This window comes from Eretmochelys imbricata, chromosome 4 (assembly GCF_965152235.1).
Source record: "Eretmochelys imbricata isolate rEreImb1 chromosome 4, rEreImb1.hap1, whole genome shotgun sequence".
NCBI lineage: Eukaryota > Metazoa > Chordata > Testudines > Cheloniidae > Eretmochelys > Eretmochelys imbricata.
Window position 1 is genome coordinate 17,171,849 of NC_135575.1, and position 18,746 is coordinate 17,190,594.

Sequence of the window (18,746 nt, forward strand, 5' to 3'; positions counted from 1 at the left end):
GCCCGGGGTCAGCCAGTTAGTGACAGGTATGTGAGTACTGGCTGTGTTTTAAAGCATTGAATCAGTGTTCTGTGTGTTGCAAACAATACTGCTTCTGTAAAATGTTGCATTTAAACTTCACAGAGATGATCTTGGGAGCCCAGCCTCCCTCTTTGTTATCACCGGCTGAACAGAATTAGAAAGCGGCCATGAAGAACTAAGGAGGACTTCCTGCATGATGTTATGATGCACTCCACAAGTGAAAAACAGGAATCAAAGGAGTGGCGGGACACTGAGAAGAGTGACCAGAAGGAGAACATGGCACATCAGAATGAAGCCACGGAGCGGCTCTTAAACATTATGGAGTGCCAAGTGGACACAGTCCAGGCGATACTAGCTCGTCAAACCGAGCAGCTCCGCACCTCCCCTCCCCTGCAGCCACTGTCGCAAAACTCTTTCCCATGCACCCCCCAGACGCCACCAAAACACTCTTGTCAACCTCCTGGCTCCAGTCTGTACCCGCAGCATTCCACTCCTCCCCCGTCACAGTCCAGCACTGCGGACTCCCACTACCCACTGCACCCATCCCTCTGCAGTTTATACCGCTGCACTGTACTCCAAAGGAAAAGGTTGGATATGATCCCAGGATGTACACAAATCTTTAGCCATCCCAGGACCCCACCTCCTCCTGGGATCTCCCCTTCCCCCATCTCCCTCAGTGCTGGTGGGTTTTTTGTTTGACTCTCTCCTCCAGTTGTTGCTTTTTAATAAAAGAATTGTGTTGGTTTTAATGCAATCTCTATTCTATTAACTGAAAACAAACAGAGCCCTGCAAAGCAACAGACAGTTATCTTGAACCTTCATATTGAATCGTCTGCACCAACCACAATCACCTCCTAGCATTACAAGCACTGCAATTCTAAGAATAGCAACAAATATTAGTGGCTTTCAGCTTCAAATTGCTGCCTCAAGGCATCCCTGATCCTTATGGCCCCGCGCTGCGCCCCTCTAATATTGAACAGTCTCTGGCTGTTCAAATTCAGCCTCCAGGCACTGAGCCTCAGTGATCCAGCCCTGAGTGAAGCTTTCACCCTTCCCTTCACAAATATTATGCAGCAGACAAAATGTGGCTATAAGCATAGGAATATTGTCATCGGCCAGGTCCAGCTTCCCATAGAGGCAGCGCCAGCAGGCCTTTAAATGGCCAAAAGCACACTCAACCATCCTTCTGTACTTGCTCAGCCTGTTGTTGAACCACTCCTTGCTGCTGTCAAGTGGCCCCATGTATGGCTTCATAAGTCATGGCATTAAGGGGTAGGTGGGGTCTCCCAGGATCACAATGGGCATTTCACCTTCCCCTACGGTAATCTTCTGGTCCGGGAAGAAAGTCCCTGCTTGTGTCTTCCTGAACAGCCCAGTGTTCCAAAAGATGCATGCGCCAAGCACCTTTCCAGACCAGCCTGCGTTAATGTCTGTGAAACCCCAACAGTGACGCACAAGCGCCTGGAGAACCATTGAGAAATACCCCTTGTGATTAATGTACTCGGTGGCTAGGTGGTCTGGTGCCAGAATTGGAATATGCGTGCCATCTGTCGCCCCTTCGCAGTTAGAGAAGCCCATTTGTGCCAAGCCATCCACGATGTCATGCACGTTGCCCAGAGCCATGGTCTTTTGGAGCAGGATGCGATTAATGGCCATGCACGCTTCCGTCAATACAAGTCCAACGGTCGACTTTCCCACTCCGAACTGGTTAGTGACCGATCAGTAGCAGTCTGGAGTAACCAGCTTCCACAGTGCAATTGCCACACGCTTCTCCAACAACAGGGAAGCTCTCATTCTTGTGTCCTTGCACTGCAGGGCTGGGGTGAGCTCATCACATAGTCCTGCGAATGTGGCTTTCCTCATCCAAAAGTTCTGCAGCCACTGCTCATCATCCCAGACGTGCGTCACGATGTGATCCCACCACTCAGTGCTTGTTTCCCCAGGCCAAAAGTGGCGTTCCACTGTGGTCAGCACCTCCGTGAATGCCACAAGCAATCTCGAGTCGTAGCTACAACACATGGCAAGATCAATGTCACACTCCTCTTGCCTTTGTAGTTTAGGGAATAACTTCACTGCCACTCGTGACATGTTGGTCAGAGCGAGCAGCATACTGGTCAACAGTGCGGGATCCATTCCTGCAGACTGAAGAGCCAGAGCATGCAGAACACAAACAAACCGTTGAAAGATGGCACCAAATGCAGATGAAACCACAGGGATTGCTGGGATGCGAAGCAATGCATCATGGGGCATTGGGACTGGACCCAGGATGCCCCGCGACCCCCTCTGCCTTCCCACAAGTCTGAGCGGCAGAAGAGGAAGAGACGCTCGGTGCGATAGCTGCCCAGAGTGCACCGCTCTGAATACCGCTGCAAGTGCCGCAAGGGTGAACACGCTATTGCGCAGGCAGCTGACAGTGTGAACACACAACAGCGGTTTCCCTCCAGCGCTCTCTGAGCGGTGCTGTACCTGCCGGCGCTGTAACTCTGCCGGTGTAGACACCTCACTGTGCGTCACTCTAAACCTTTCTCCAAATCATGAGTCAGCTTTTCTTTCCTTAAGCAGCACACCAAGTCATGGGAAAATAACCCCCCTTAAAGCTCTCTCTTCCCATGATGCCTGCAATAAACGCAACACTGCTTAGGCAGCTGGTGTGCTGAGACCACAGACTATCATGCTGACCAGTATCATCTCACCGGTACCTGGTATTTCTCCATCTGTCTGTTGTAGCCTGGCTTATCCTTGAATTGTAAATTCTTTGGGGGCAGAAACTCTCTTTTTGCTCTGTGTTTGTACATGACCTAGCACAATGGGGCCCTGGTCCATGACTTGAGCTCCTGGGTGATACCACAATAGAAATAATAAGTAATGGATACCTTGTAATTGACAAATCCTATAAGAACTGGATTTGTTCTTCAACTAGACTGAACTGTGTCAAAGTCATGAAGGATTCTTCCATTTTATTTTTAGTGTGTGGGATTTTGCTACAGGAAAGTTGGATGCAGTTATTATTGGGTCAAATTGTGCCCTGACTTGTACAGCCAGTGAAATCCCATTGACGTCAATGGAGTTGCAGGGGTGTAAGTCAGGGCATCAGAACTGCATAGCTCTGGTCCCCAAGACATCTGACCACAAAATCTTGTGAGTCTTTTGCAGCGCAATAGAATTTACAGCTATGACAATGGAATATTCCATGTGACAAACTTCTACAACATATGCCAGATTCTGAACTAGCTTTTCATTGTGATTCCAGTGGATTCACATGGTTTTGAATAGGAAACAGGTATTGGTCCTTCCATCATAAATGTTGGGTATATTCCTTTGGACTTCATGGGCTTGACTGGACTTGTTAATTGTGACTCGCTGGTCTGGAGGAGGGGAGTGAGGAAATGAGATTTTCCCCCCCATCACCTTTGACCCCTAGTTTCATGCCCATCCATGTTGGGGCTACTGGAATATCAGCTCTAGGTGCTTGGGTAGCACAGGGGCTACAGGAATACACATTCCCTCCAGCACAGCGAATTTACAAGTCAAAACAAAGAAAACCTAACGCATCTTCTAGCTAGATTACTTACTAACTTTACAGGAGTTGGAGGCTTGCATCCTTGACCTGTTCCCAGCAAAGGTATCACACAGACAGACAAAAGCCCCTCCAGATTTGAAAGTAACTTATCCCCCATTGGTCATTTTGGGTCAGGTGCCAGCGAGGTTACCTTAGCTTCTTAACCCTTAGGTGAAAGGATTTTGCCTCTGCCCAGGAGGGATTTTATAGCACTGTATACAGAAAGGTGGTTACCCTTCCCTTTATATTTATGACAGCGGGGGAGGTTGCAAATTACTCCTGCCTCAGTGCAACAAAGGTGTCTTGGGAGGAAGTGTGCCTCTGAGGAATGCCCTCCAATGTCTGGCCCATGTTCTGCTTCTCAGGAGGTGTAAATCCCCAAGCAGGAGCTAAGATAATGGACAAGAATGCAGGTCATTCCCCAGCAAAGAAAATACAACCTGTGTTCCTCTTTATCACTCAGCATCTGCCATTCAGAGGGAGCTCTCCACAGAGCCAGGGCTCCTGGGTTAGTCTAAGAATAGCTGGATGCTTTACAGGAAGATGCCTGTAGATTTGTACAATTCCATCCCAAAGGATTAGAAGCGCAACCGTAATGACGGATAAGCCGGAAGCGTTATTTCCTGCATTACCTTCCACAGTGTCTGAGTGCTTTCAGCAGGACTGGAGAACGGCCAGAAATATTCGCTTGTGTCAGCTACAGCATGTGTGATGCTGCTCAGTCAGAGAGGGGCATTAGGGGCCTGAGCCAATGCCTCCAGGAAAAGGGGTCCCATTGACTGCGCTGGCTGGTAACATTAGGAGTAGGTCCTGCATGGAAGTCAGAGCTCCTCCCCAGAGCAGCTTCTAGGGCACAGCCTCAGTGTACTGGCCCTTACATAAGACCGAGCCCAGAAGCTCACGCTAGCCCCATGGCACTGTGCCCTACTCTGAGCACAACACATGAGTTAAAGCACCAGCAGCTGGCTGGAATAAAACTCACTTCTCCATTCAGCTGGTCATATTTCACTTGTCAGAAGGCCCCTAGCCTGCTAGTCCTTCACTGAGCATTTCAGGAAAGACAGGGCAGACATGATCAGACCCTGCGAAAGTAAAAACACAAGCACGGGGGGAAAGCCTCCCATGTCTGAATAACCCTTTCAGCCTTCTCACAGCAACATAATAAAGGGCACAACAAGCCCCATTTATCTCTCCTTTGCAGCTGGGGAGGGGGAATCGTGTCAGACCTCACACCGTTTTTTGAGGTTTGATTTCCTTTGTGTTGCTCATGGTAGAAAAAAAATCCCTCTCAAGGAGTCAGTTACAGACTTACAGCTCCCTGATTTGGAGCTTGAAACGCCCGTTGACTAGAATGGAGCAGGATCAAGCTCTTGGGCCAGGCCAGCATCCATTGTAGCACCAATGCTCTGGTTCATCCCGAACACATCCCCTCCCTTGCGTTCCCATGTGAGAGGTGTGGGGGAGCCACCTCTATCGGAATTAGACCAGGGGAAGGATCCTCTTCATAAGGAGAATTCGCTGCTGGCCATTTATAGCTGGAATCCAGCCCCTTTGTGCCACCCCAGCTAGGGAAAAGGGGCCAGATAGAGCTGGTTGGGATTTTTCAAACTCAGTTTCCAGAGAAAGCAAAGTGTCACTGCCCAGTCTGAGAATGGTTTTGATAACACCAGTGATTAAAAAAATTGGCAACAACTTTTGAAATGAAGGAAAAAAACCCACAAATGTTGGATCCAAACCCTGTTCGATGGAAACAACTTTGCAATTTTGATCTCTTTGGTGATTCCTGCTTTCCCCCTGCCCTCAATTTTTCAACCAGCTGTAGGGTTGGATCACAAGGGAGAACCTGGCCTTGACGGCTTTATTGCTACAGAAATATAGTCTGCCTTGAAATATTTGAAGGAAATCTTATCTATGTGCACAGAGGGGCACACACACTCACAGGGAAAAATAAATAAAAGTCAACACATGCTCCAATTGTAGGACACATTTCTTTGAACGATCCCATTTGACATGTTCCATTTTCAGGCCCATCGTGAACTCAAATGACTGCAAATAGACATGAAAATAGGAGCTTCTTTAAAGGCCTATTCCTGACCTCATAAAATGCCTGACAATATATATATATAATCATATTACATAATCCAGCGTGGCCTGGCTCACACACCAGCCATCTGAGGATGTGTGACAGCAGCTTTGGAACAAAGGGCTGCCAAGGGCTAGCGTTCCGAAGGGCACTGCCACTGGAAACAAGATGTTTACACAGATGCTGGGAAGAATCAAGGATTCTGGCTGCAGGCCATGAAATCCAAGAGGTCGTAAATGTGGAGACAGGAAGTTTAAAAAAAAAAAAAAAGAAAAAGGATGATGTGGGGGGCCACAAGAGCAGAGGGATGAAAGAAAGCCAAGTGTGGGAGCTGGAAGCATGTCTCGGTAACAGGGGGCCAGATTACGGCCTTTTGATCCATGACTGAAGAGAGGGAGTAGTGCACAGGTTCTCATCCCACGCGTGCCAAAGGAGGCCAGTCCACCTCTGCAATAGCATCCTACTGCTATGAGTTCAGGGATCCCTGTGGGTCAGGGTTTGGCAGGCTGGGGGACATGTGTCACCCCCCCCCCCCCCCGTCCTCAGGAGAGATTCCCTGGAACTATGATGCCACTGTGAGGATCATCCAATTAAGCTGCACCCAGGAGAAAGCTAGGACTAGGAGACTCCGTGGCGAACATGCTGTTGGGACACAGGAGCAGAACTGCAGGGGCTGATGCTACTGTGGAGGTACAAGGGCTCTGTATGGATCACCCTGTGTCCCTTCCAGAGAAACCCCAAGATCCCTGCAGAGTTTGGGGTACCCCAGATGTTGGAGGGCCAGAAAAATTGCTTAGTCTGCTGGGGGCAAACCTTGTCCTCTTGGAGTTGACTGCCCCTGATTGGGCACCACCCCAGCCAGCCCAGTGGAATTAGGAAACGGGGGAAGGAAAATTGAGATGACTCAGTGGAAGGATTGCACGTTAACCCGTTCTAGAGACGAAATGAAAAATAACAGCAGCAGGGGGCCCAGCCATTTAATGCTCTGGCCTTTTTCTGTTCTGGAGATTCGTGCTGAGCCGTGGAGCAGAGGCGCATTAATTCTAAGTGCTGCCGGCCCCTTCTTGTTGGGATTACCGAACGGCAGAAGGACATTGTTGAGACAGGACGGGATAATGAGCAAAGGCCTTTGGTAGCACTGCCTGGTGTCATCAGCCAATCGTACCATTCTGCTAACTATTCCAGGCATTCTCTGCAAGATCATCACATAAGAACATAAGAACGGCCCTGCTGGGTCAAACCAAAGGTCCTTCCAGCCCGGTATCCTGTCTACCGACAGTGGCCAATCCCAGGTGCCCCAGAGGGAGTGAAGCTAACAGGTAATGACCTAGTGATCTCTCTCCTGCCATCCGTCTCCACCCTCTGACAAACAGAGGCTAGGGACATCGCAGTGCAAGACCGTGTGGGCACTGCAAGGAACAGGGCTGAAAGCCACGGGCAGGGCTAAAAGCCTTGCAGGAACCAGGAGTGGGCCTCACAGGGTGCATGTACACTGCAGCCAGGCGTGTGAACGGCAGCGTGTGGAGATGCACCTGTGCTAGCTGTATTCTAGCTCGTCAAAACCAGACATGAGGATGCCGCATCTGAGCCCTCTTGCTTGTGCAGCCAGCGCTGCAGCCTGTGCCCTGGCTTCCTCCCTTCTCTAGTTAATAAGCTACCTAGAGTACAGCTAGCGTGGGTACATCTAGCCATTCACAATCCCAGCTGTAAGGCACGTACCCACAGGCCAAGTCTGAACTTTTCTTTTTTCTCCCCCGATGTCACACCGTTGCTGCCACCAGTTCGTCTCCAGCAGTGGAAATGCTCACAGGGGGTACAGAGAGCCATCAGCATTTTCAGCAGCACGCTGCTTAAAATGGCTCTGCTCAGGGGTAGCCAAATCGACCCATGAAAAGCCAGTCAGAACCAGTCAGAAAAGGGGAAAACTTTTTGTTAACAATGTAAGTGATCATTTGGGGCTTTTGTTGAGAAACTTTGTGGTTGAAAATTTCCCAGCTAGCCCCCTTTTCCTGCATGCATCGCTCTGTGCAAGAGCATAAAGCACTCTCTGATGTTCTTAAGGAAACTCCATCAAAAGTAGAATTGCTCAGTTGGTTGACTTCCATAATTGATGACAGGTCATTTCAGAGGCCTAGAACATGTGCTCTCGGTGGATGAACGGAACAAGACATCCAAAAATCCCTGTGAGAAATACAAATGGGGAACAGAACAGAACAGTGCCAGCTTCCCCAAACTGCCTGGTAGCACTGCCTGGTGTCATCAGGCAATCGTACCATTCTGCTAACTATTCCAGGCATTCTCTGCAAGATCATCACATAAGAACGGCCCTGCTGGGTCAGATCAAAGGTCCATCCAGCCCGGTATCCTGTCTACCGACAGTGGCCAATCCCAGGTGCCCCAGAGGGAGTGAAGCTAACAGGTAATGACCTAGTGATCTCTCTCCTGCCATCCGTCTCCACCCTCTGACAAACAGAGGCTAGGGACATCGCAGACTCAATGTCTGAACCTTGAACTGGAAGGGTCACTTCTAGAGACACCGTAGTTCAGTTTCCATCAGAAATGGACTTGAGCCAAAATCCTGCTTCAGAACATGCCTGTTTGAAACTAGATCTCAGCTTGGCCACTGGCTCTTTTCTCTCAAATGGTCTAAACCAAGGGGAAGTTCATATCCAGAATCAGACCCAAATTTCAGTTCCTGACCTTTCCTATATGGGCCATGGCCCGTTCCGCCACTGGCCTCTCTACTTAGACTGCCAAGGAGGGGATTGACTTGTGCCAGCTGTGACAGTGGTTTGTAATAACAATGCTTAGTCACTCACCGCTGAGCTGGCTGGAACAGAACCAGCGTTCAACCATTTCCCCTCCCTGGATAGGCCCCTCACCCTGCTGAAAAGTCCCCTGGATAAGTTTCCCCCCAGGCTGTATAGGGTTGTCCCACCAACTCCCAAATAGCAGGGAGCTACAAGGGAGAGGCTTCCCTCTTTCAGAGCCTTGTCGCATCAGCAGAATTGATCCAGACACAACTGCCTGTCTCACTCAAACTGCCAATGCTGGGCGCTCATTTCTCCGGCCCAATGTCACTGCCACTGCACAGACATTCCCACTTACCGTCCAGCAGCAGCTAAAGGCTATCCGATGCAAAATTGATACGGAGAACTTGGGTGTGGAGCGACATTGGATTGTCAGAGAGCAGCAGTGGAAGGAGGCCAAGGAACGGGGGCGAGTGGGTGGCTGATATTGCTAGGACTGGCGGTTCATTTTTCATTTACGTCCCTCCTCCTCTGCAGTGGCGGAGGGCCCTGGAGGCAGAGCAGCCAGTCTCACGCTGCATTTCACCCACCCTTGGGAATATGGCACTGCTTCTGCCCACTCAGCCAAAGGCTTCTTTGCTTTCAGTCTATTGCACTTACCCAGGATCCAGCTTCTTTCAGGGTATTCTGTCCCTTTTCACAGGTCTGGTTCCTGATTTGTCCCTTCCCCATGTCACCTGGCATTGAATTCTGCTGGTAGTTTGCCACCTCAGCATAGATCCATCTTGTGCAAATACTGTTGCTTGTCCTGCTTTTCTGCCCTGATACATAACGGTTTCCCGACCTGTGCACCAATAGCTCCTGGCAGCATGGATAAATGACACAGAAACATCACCTATCAGGCCTGGGGTAGAAGCAGCTAGAAAGAGCCATACCAGGTATCTGCTTTGCAGGTGCAGCTGTCCCACCTTTCCTTTTTAAAAGGGGAGTCCAAACCCATGCTGTGCTAGGTTAGCTTGTCCCTTGTGGAGATGCAAGAAAGCATGTGGGGATCTTGGATGGGTGAGCTGCGTCTCCTGAGCACTGCAGAGTCCAACTGTGTGAGGTACCTTCATGTTTCTGTATAGCAGGATTCGAGGGCTGGGATAGGGCTGAGCACAGTGAAGAATGGGACAAAACCAGTGGCCCATTGGTGGATGCCAGTAACGAGCACAGCGCAACCTATGGAGATGATTCCCCACCCCACAGCTGCACAGTGCCCCTGTACCAGGCCTACCTACCTTGGCCTGGCACAAACTGTGTGACCTTAAGAATGTGCCAACACTTTTGAGGGCTACTGCAGTGGTAAACCAAGCCCAATAGCTGTGCCTGGATTAGTAAACCCAGTTTCTTGGATTGTTGGGGAATAGGTTAAAATAGTGTTAACGAACCTGAGTCCCAGGAGAGGGTAGTTTAGAAAGACACAAGGGAATCTGCCTACAGCACATACCAGCATGTCAATCATGCGTGCCAATGCACACTCACCCTCCTTGAGTAGTGTTGTGTCCCTTTCTAACTCTTACCAGGCATGCCAATTAGTGATGGGGGAATCCCAAAGGTTTGCAGGCTCAGCTGGAATAAGCACCCAGTTTGACAATGCTTCATTTGATCCTCTTGTGTCTATTACCAGCAGGAGAGTGGGGTGGGAGGAGGTATTGTTTCATGGTCTCTGTGTATATAATGTCTTCTGCAGTTTCCACAGTATGCATCCGATGAAGTGAGCTGTAGCTCACGAAAGCTCATGCTCAAATAAATTGGTTAGTCTCTAAGGTGCCACAAGTACTCCTTTTCTTTTTGTAAAATTAGACTGGAAATCTCACAAGGACAGGTTTGCTCATGAGCTTCCTGGTGCTTCTTGGTTTTGGATGGGCCAGAAATAGCCTGAAAGCACCCTTCCCCACAGCATCTTCCTTGCTGGGTAGAACCAAAAAGCGCCACGAGATGGAAAAAAAATTAAAATGGGAGAGGAAAATGTTAACCAATATTTTTCAAAGCTCAAACTAAAAAAAAAGGTTAGAGTCATTGGCTAAAGTTTGCAGGTTGATCACGGTTTATCCAGAGCAGTTCATGCTTCTTTAGTGTTGTACGTTGTAAGACAATGTAATGGAACAGAGAGGATGGAAACATGGAGAAGAGGTTAGTCTGGTAGAAACCTCTGGCATGCGTTCTCAGCTCCATGCTCAACAAATGGATCAGGTACAGAGTGAGTTCAAAAAGTAGAAAAACTCTGTCCCACACCTACACACACACATACATATATCAACATTAAAGGGGATTTCTATTTTGCAGGGTTTGAAACAGATTTTTTTTTTCAAAATATTTTTTGAAAGCTGTTGAAATTTAGAAGGCATGTGTTTGTTTCTTTTCTTTTCCCAGGGAGCAGAAATGATTTGGCATCAGTGACCTATCATCATGAATAACAAGTAAGTAAATAAATCATAATGAATAGTGTTCTGGCTGATGTCACCAGGTGGCACTGTTGAACATAGTCCCCATAGTCTTTTTCTTAATGTGGGAAGACCTGCTGTGTTGTTAATGTAGCATGTGATGCAAGGTTCTGGGTTCAGGGAGCTGTGGCAAGCAACAAGTGACTTTGTTTTCTGGCCTGGACTCTGATTAGGGTCAGCTGTGGAGGCAGAGTTGCTCCTTGGGAGCTGGCACAGGTGCTGGGCTGTGAGTTCTGGAAGTTGGGATTGGCTTGCATGCTGTTTGTGACCATCTCTGTTCCAGGCCTAGTTTATATAGTGTAAATGAAACTAGTTAAACTTACAATGTACCCAGACTCTGTGTCACTAATTTCTCCTCCACCGGAAAAGCTGACCTGCAAGGCCCTGGAAATCCACTACTGCCCATTACTTTGCAAACATAGCTGGGCTTAGAGCTGTTCGCGCAACCCGTCCATCCATTATTTACAAATAATGCACTAAAAAAATATCAGGGTGAGTCTGCAGATGATTCATAGACTGAAAAAGGATTGTGTTTCCAATGGATATTCTAAACGCCAGATACTTATGCCTTCCAATGGATGTATCCGACTGTCTGTATTGCGAAAGAGAAGTAAACAAGCTCGATAACTACTGCAAGGCTACTTCAGTTGTTGTCTTCTTTCTGGAAGGTATTTGTTAAAGCTGCTCTGTAGTCTGGGAGTTGCCCTGGAGTCTTTCTCGTGAAGAGCATTTCATTGTTTTCATACCTATCAAACCACATCTTCTCAAGGAGCTACAGTTTCACCCAGTTTCACTGGAAAAGGATGTGTCCTGACGTGTGCCTAATATAGGTTATGAAATTGGGGTAGGATGTTGTTCATTTCCTCCAGACCCAAAGGAAACAGTAGAGGAAAGCTTTTGTTGTTGTCATCAGCTTCTTGTATTTGTGATGAACGAGTCTGCCTAGTGAATTTCTAGTCACTGGTGCCTCTGCCCATGCTTATATGCTATAGCAGCTTATCAAGCAAGACTCTGACTCTCAAAACAAATACGAGATAACAGGCTTGCAGCACAAGAACCTCTGGCAAGAAATGTGCTAAAGCAAGACTCAGACTTTACCTTCCTTGTCACTAACACTATGACTCATAAGTGTAGCCACGAATCCAGCTGACAAACCATTTTACTGCAAGGACCCAGCTGACGTTCAGGAGGGGAAGATTTTTATCTCCTGTACATTTGAGTTATTTGGGGATTTTATCTATAGCTGTTCAAGCTGGAGCAAACCCCCTCCTCTTCCCACGTCCAGCGTCAGCAGTCAGGTTGTAATGACGCCCAGGCACGGTATAATGGCTGTATGCCTTCCGCCTGTTCTACAGGTGCTAAGGGCAAGGTGGTTGTTCTTCTAGCATAGAGTCGAGTAAAGAGGGGTGCAGAGGGGCACTGCCCCACTGGGAGCCATTGTGCCTTAGGCTCACAGTGTCTTCCATGGCTCCCGGATTGCACGGGGCAGCAGGGTGGGGTTAGTACTGGAAGTAATTGGCTACACCTGTCCGGGATGTAACACACCCTCCCCAGGCCCCCAGTCAGCTCCATTTGCCAACGTGTAGTGGGATGGCACTGTGTCTTTGCTGCTCCCTGCTTCTCCCCACCTTCTCTCCGCCCAGTTGCTGTCCCCGCACGGGGAAAGTATCTGAAGAATCTCCTTGTGTTTCCCCAAAAGCCAGGGCACAAATACGGCTGGCTCGTAAGTGGCCTTGCCTGGCTGCCTGATTCACTACCCAGAGTGGGCCCTCCAGCCCTGCCCCCGTCTCACCCCCCTAGGTCCAAGCTGAGGTGCATCGGAGGGACAGCCAGGCATTAGCATTTTTGGATGAGCCTGGGAACCAATTTTTGCCACTCCCCCAGATGTAGCTGATCCCTGCCCTCCATAATCACATCACCATGCCCAGGGCCAGCCTCAGGGTTTGGGAGAGGCTTTGTGAGATGAGTCTTTAGGGCACACTGACTCACTGTACATCAGAAAGTGTCTGTGTGTAGGGGGTAATCTCTAAGGCCCCTGCCCAGCCTCCTGCTGCAGAGATGGAGTCCTGTTGCTTCCCCTTTTCCATACAATTGGCTTACATTGAGCAGCTGCTGGTGAGAGCTTCGGGGCAGGAACAGGGTCCTCATCAGGGTGCATGAATATGGCACCTAGCGTGTCATGGGCGCTTCCAGAATGCATATAATAAATAACCCTAATCATTACGCAGAGGAAAGAAGAGCAGGTGGTCAAAGCTCTGGGCCTGGGCCAAAAGCATCTGGGATACTAGCCTGCAGAGCAGGGTGGGCAAACGTTTTGGCCCGAGGGCCACATCGGGAGTGCGAAACTGTATGGAGGGCCAGGTAGGGAAGGCTATGCTTCCCCAAACAGCCTGGCCTCTGCCCCCATCCGCCCCCTCCCACTTCCCGCCCCCTGACTGCCTCAGAATCCCCAACCCAGCCACCACCCCCCGCTCCTTGTCCCCTGAGCACCCCATCCCGGGACCCCCCCCACCCCTAACTGCCCCCCTGGGACCCCACCCCCTATCCAATCCCCCATGCTCCTTGTCCCCTGGCTGCCCTGACCCCTATCCACACCCCTGCCCCCTGAGAGGCCCCCTGGTACCCCACCTCCTATCCAATCCCCCCGTTCCCCATCCCCCCGAACCTTTGTCCTATCCAACCACCCCCTGCTCCCTGTCCCCTGACTGCCCCCCGGGACTCCCTGCCCCATATCCAACCCCCCAGCCCCCTTACCATGCTGCTCAGAGCAGCATGTCTGGAGCCGCTCCACCCCGCCGCTCAGAGTGCTGCCCGCTCGGCGGCATAGCTGCAGGGAGGGGGAACAGCGGGGGAGGGGCTGGGGGCTAGCCTCCCCAGCCAGGAGCTCAGGGGCTGGGCAGGACGGTCCCGCGGGCCAGATGCGGGCCGCAGCAGTGGAGCTGAGGCTGTGGAATTGGCTGAGGAGTAGCTCTCTGATGGTGCTTTAGGGGAGCTGAGGGGTTATTTCCTCTCCCCCATCCGAACGGCATGAACAAACCCTGTGCAAACCCCACTCACCCAGTCCTTGCGCTAGGGTTGAGACTCTGGAGAGGACAGTGTGCTCTGGGCACTGGACTAGGCAGCAGGAGACCAGGACCGTATTCCTGACTCTGCCGCTGCCCTGCTGAGGGTCCTTTCCGTTTCTCCCCTCCGCCTTTGGCTGCCTCGTCTATTCAGACTGTCAACTCTTCAAGGCAGAGCCTGTCTTTCAATACGCTATATGTGCCTATCCCAGTGGGGCTCTGTCAAAGTGGCAGGCCTCTTTAGGGGAAATGGGTGCCATAATTGGCTGCCTCCCAGCGTGAGGGAGCAGGACTAAAGGTGTCAGGGGCTAGCCTGATGAACATCTGGGCCTCATAAAAATGGAGGCAGGGGAGAGGAGACTACAGGAATCAAGTCAGGCTCCTGTAGGAGGCCCTGAGGTAGGGGAGCTATAAAAAGCAGGGAAGTCCCATGGGGAAGCTGCCAGAGTCAAGGAAGTAGGGAACCTGCTAGGAAAAAGCATCTCCAGGAGAAAGCCCTGAGAGGCCGTGTTAGGCTGACAGAATAGGGAAAGCCTTCAAAGTAGCCCGGAAGTGACTAAAATGGCTGCTAAGAATGGAGCCCAGAAGGCAGACTGGCAAGTAGGCCAACTGGAGTGGAAGAACCATTTGTTTGGAGGTTGGTTTGGACTTTTATTACCCCGGGAGGGGACTGAAGTTGAAAGATGACCTGGCTGGGGACTGGACCATGAAAGCTGCAGGCTACTGCAAAACCAGAGCAGACAATAGGACGTGCTAGCGTGGAAGAACCCCCTGCAATGCTGGGCCCTACTTTGGGATGGGGTGCTCAGGTGGTGAGCTCCCTCCAGTACAGGCCCTCACCTTGGCTGGGGCCTGTAAATGCTGCCAGTAAATCATTTGCACCTTAAAACTCACACGCAGCAGATCTCAGTGCCCACAGCTTCTCCTCAATGTGCAGACACCTGGGCAAGTAGGGAGAAGAGAAAAGCAGAGGCAAAAGCCACCAGGCTGGTCTGAGAGAAGACCTTGCCCTTAGGCCATTAAATTAATTATGATCATTGCTGTGCTTTCAGGGCTGTGTTGGAGGGAGGAATAATAACCGCAGTATCTATTGGTTTCTGATGTCAATGGGAGAGTACACTGAAACTCATTGACCCGATCCATGACTGATTTCAGTCTTTGGGAACTAGGCAATTTCATGGATAGAAACACACATGTCTGTAAATGGGGGGAGGGGGTGGGAAATCATTCAATTTTAGATCCCATCATGGTCTGTAGCTACGGTATCCATTCCTGCGAAGTGTTTGTTAGTGGAGTGAATACAGTTCTAGTCATTAGATCATCTAGTCTGACAATAACAGGGTCCACATTTCCCCTTCATCCTCCCTCCTTAGTAAGAGTTTTCTCTTCCCTTTCTGTACATGTAAACAAGAACTAAGTCATTCTCCCAGTTCCCTGTACAAGCCCACGTACTTGTGCACTATTGCTAACTGCTCTGAGGACTTTGGTCAAGCTGTGATAACATCTCCTCTGTGCTGCGTGGGAATTTTATTGCTATGCAATGCAGACAGGATCATTTGTTTCCTTGTCATCCATAATGGGATCCGCATTGCTTGTTAATTAGTCTCCTTTGCTGTATAAGGAAGATTCTGCACCACGTAAGACACTGTAAAATAATTTGCTATGTCAGACTTGCCATTCTGTTCTGCAGAGCTATGGAGTGTGATGCCAAGAGAACTGAAAGATTAGATTGGCCACAAAACCCCAATAAACAATTCTGTGCGGGGGGTCCGGTGTTGATTGGCAGCTACTTTGACTTTGGGTGGATTTTGACCAGTAACTGTGACCCATTGGAAGGTAATGCTAACCGGTCCTTCTGAATTACCTGTTTAACTGTCTGGGGCTTGGGACTTTTGTTTTTTTATGTCCTTTCTAGGTAGAAACAGCAAGAGGCCATTTTAAAGAGCACAATTTTCATTTATCGGCCGCTATTGAGTGCACACAATGCACCTGATAAAGGAATAACGTCATGTTAAAAGACAAGATGATAAAAAGCATTTCATAGAAAAATCTTACTCAAACCAAACCTGCCCCATGTTGTTGTCCATTGCCATTTCTGGTGGTACAGCCACACAAATGTGAGTAAGGCAAAAAGTCTATTTGCCAAGTATGGATTTTTTTTTATTTACTTATTTTTTTGCATGACTAGTGTGATCTGTAGAATATCTGCGGCCTGTGGGAGATTTGAAATTGGAATCTCTTTATGCCATCCACTTGTAACTCTCCTTTAAAGTGCTCTGCACACTTGATTACCTAATCCTCATTTCTTTAACAGAGTGCCGGCCTCCAAGGTCCATGACATGAGACCAGATCAGCTGGCCAATATTACCTTCTTGAGGGAGCCTCTCCATTTTCTACTTTTATTATTCGTACTCCATGTTTATTACTGTAGTGCCTATGGACTGGCCAAGAATGGAGCCTTGTCATGCAAGGCACTCTACAAACAATAGTAAATGGCCCTGAAGAACTTGCAATCTAAATAGACAAGACAGACACAGGGTGGGAGAAGGGGTAGAGCCCACAGGCAGAGTGAACTATGTGATAGCAGCCACTGTCCTGCTAGTTCCACAATGGTATTGATTTTTGGGGGTAGGTTTCAGTTAGGAGGGGATCAACTAAAAGGAAAGAAAGGGGAAGACAGAGGGGACACTGAAGGGGTGAGGGGGACAGGGCCGGTGTTGAGGGAACAAAAGGTAAAAAGACTGTGAAAGAGAGAGGAATGGAGCAAACAGCCAATCAGCACAGGGCAGAGAGAGTTCTGTCAAAACCGTAGAACATTCTCTGAATGTCTGAAGGTTCCTGCTTTAGCTGCTTCTGCAGCTGCTCCTACCTGCTGGTGTCTCGGAGTGGCTCATCCTTGCAATTTTTCTCCAAGGCCACATGGCCTCATTTCCCACAGAGGATCCCTGAAGGAGGGTTTTCTATGCACAAGATCCTCTCAGGTGGATATTTCCATGACGGAGGAGAGGGGAGGGAGTGATCAATGCTACTGAAAATTACCTCTGTTGTTTGAAATCCTGATCATCTGATCTAAGGGCCTGATCCTGCAAACGTGCACACATACCTACCCTTATTCACATGAGCAGCTCCATTGACTTCTATGCCCCCAGTGACAGTCAGATACTAGACGATGTATTTGCAATGTTTCGTGCCCAAGAACTGCTTGCCAGATCCTCAGATGGTATAGTTACAGGCCCACTGACTACAAAGGAGCTGTGACAATTCACACCTTCTGAGGCGCGGCCCCTGGAGGTTTTCTAATCGGGGTTGTATATGTAGGCGTAGTGAATACACACACCTTACGGCATCAGGAAGCGCTCTCTTCACTGTGGTCAATAGCCATAGCGAGACCCTAACACCAAATCACATGTCAGAAGCACTTTGTGTTCTGAACGAGTCTGTAGCACAAGTGATGTCAACGTGTGTCTGCTAATATTGACAGATGGCCAAGGAAAACACTGGATTTGTGCATGAAATTGTATCATTTTTCAGCTGTGCTTTAGTGGCTTAAAAGGTTTGAATTGCATATTCGTATTAGGGGAAAGGCTTGCTCATTTTCACCTTCTTTCCTGCCCTTCCCTGCGGTTTCCTCTTTTAAAATAATATTATTAGAACAACTTTTTCTTTTCAGTTTCACAGCTGCTTTCCTATAATCAGCAATGTGCCTCCCTCATTGTCCTATCACCTGCAAACTCCCATCTCCTGCATCCCCTTGCAGTGACTCGGAGCTGCCCCAGCTCATATTCCAGATCTCACCTCACCCTTAGCCCAAAATGGTTATTTATAAACCTGGTTGAAATGTTTCACAGCAGACGTTTCTTTGTTCCAGAATGGTCTTTTTTCTCAAAAGTGAAACTTCTCATGAAAAATCACTGTCACTGAAACATTCTGGTTCTCCTGCCCTCCCCCAAATTTTCCATAATGCTTTTAATTTTATAGAACTTTTAAAAATAATTATTGAGATTTTTCCACTTACTAAAAGCCTGGTAAGAAAATGTGCATTTTGATATACAAGAAACTTTGACAACCACATTGAGAAATACCACGAAAGGTGGAGCTGCTTCAGACCCAACATAACTGAAACCACTTCAAGATCGTAAACTTTTTTGCAAAATGGTTTTCCGGTTTTTCAAACAGTTCTAGTTATTGATCCCTCCTGGAGCTCCCACATTGTACTGTGTCAGGGTGTAAACTTGCTCTGTCGCTTTAAAAGGTGCAGCATAAGGCCATGCAGCTCCACCAGCTGGTGTGTGTGAGGGGTGACCCTGGCTCTGCCTGCTATCCCCGCCCTTTTAGACAAGCTGCTCGGAGGGGGAGTGGGGAAGCAACTTGATAGTAGCCCCTGTGCTTCCCCCCATATTCAGGAGCTGCACTTCTGGCTGGCACCACATGGCCCATGTGAGTGGGGAAGGAGGTTTACTCTCTCTCTTTACCCTGTGTGGCCATACAGGATGGACTTTTCCAAAGTCCCCAGAGCCCAGATCCTCAGTGAGTTAGGCACACAAGTACCTCAGAGGATCTGGACCTGAGTGATGTAGGAGCACAAGTCCCATAGATTTTCTGTGGGATTTGTGCTTCTAAGTCACTTAAGCATTCTTGCAAATCACACTCAGAAAGGCTAGCCTCAATCTAGCCCACCAGGGTATGCCTACACTGCAATAACCCAGCGGCGTGTCCAGGGCTGGCCTGGGTCAGCTGACTCGGACTCACGGGGCTCAGGCTGGAGCCTGGGCTCTGAGACTCCCT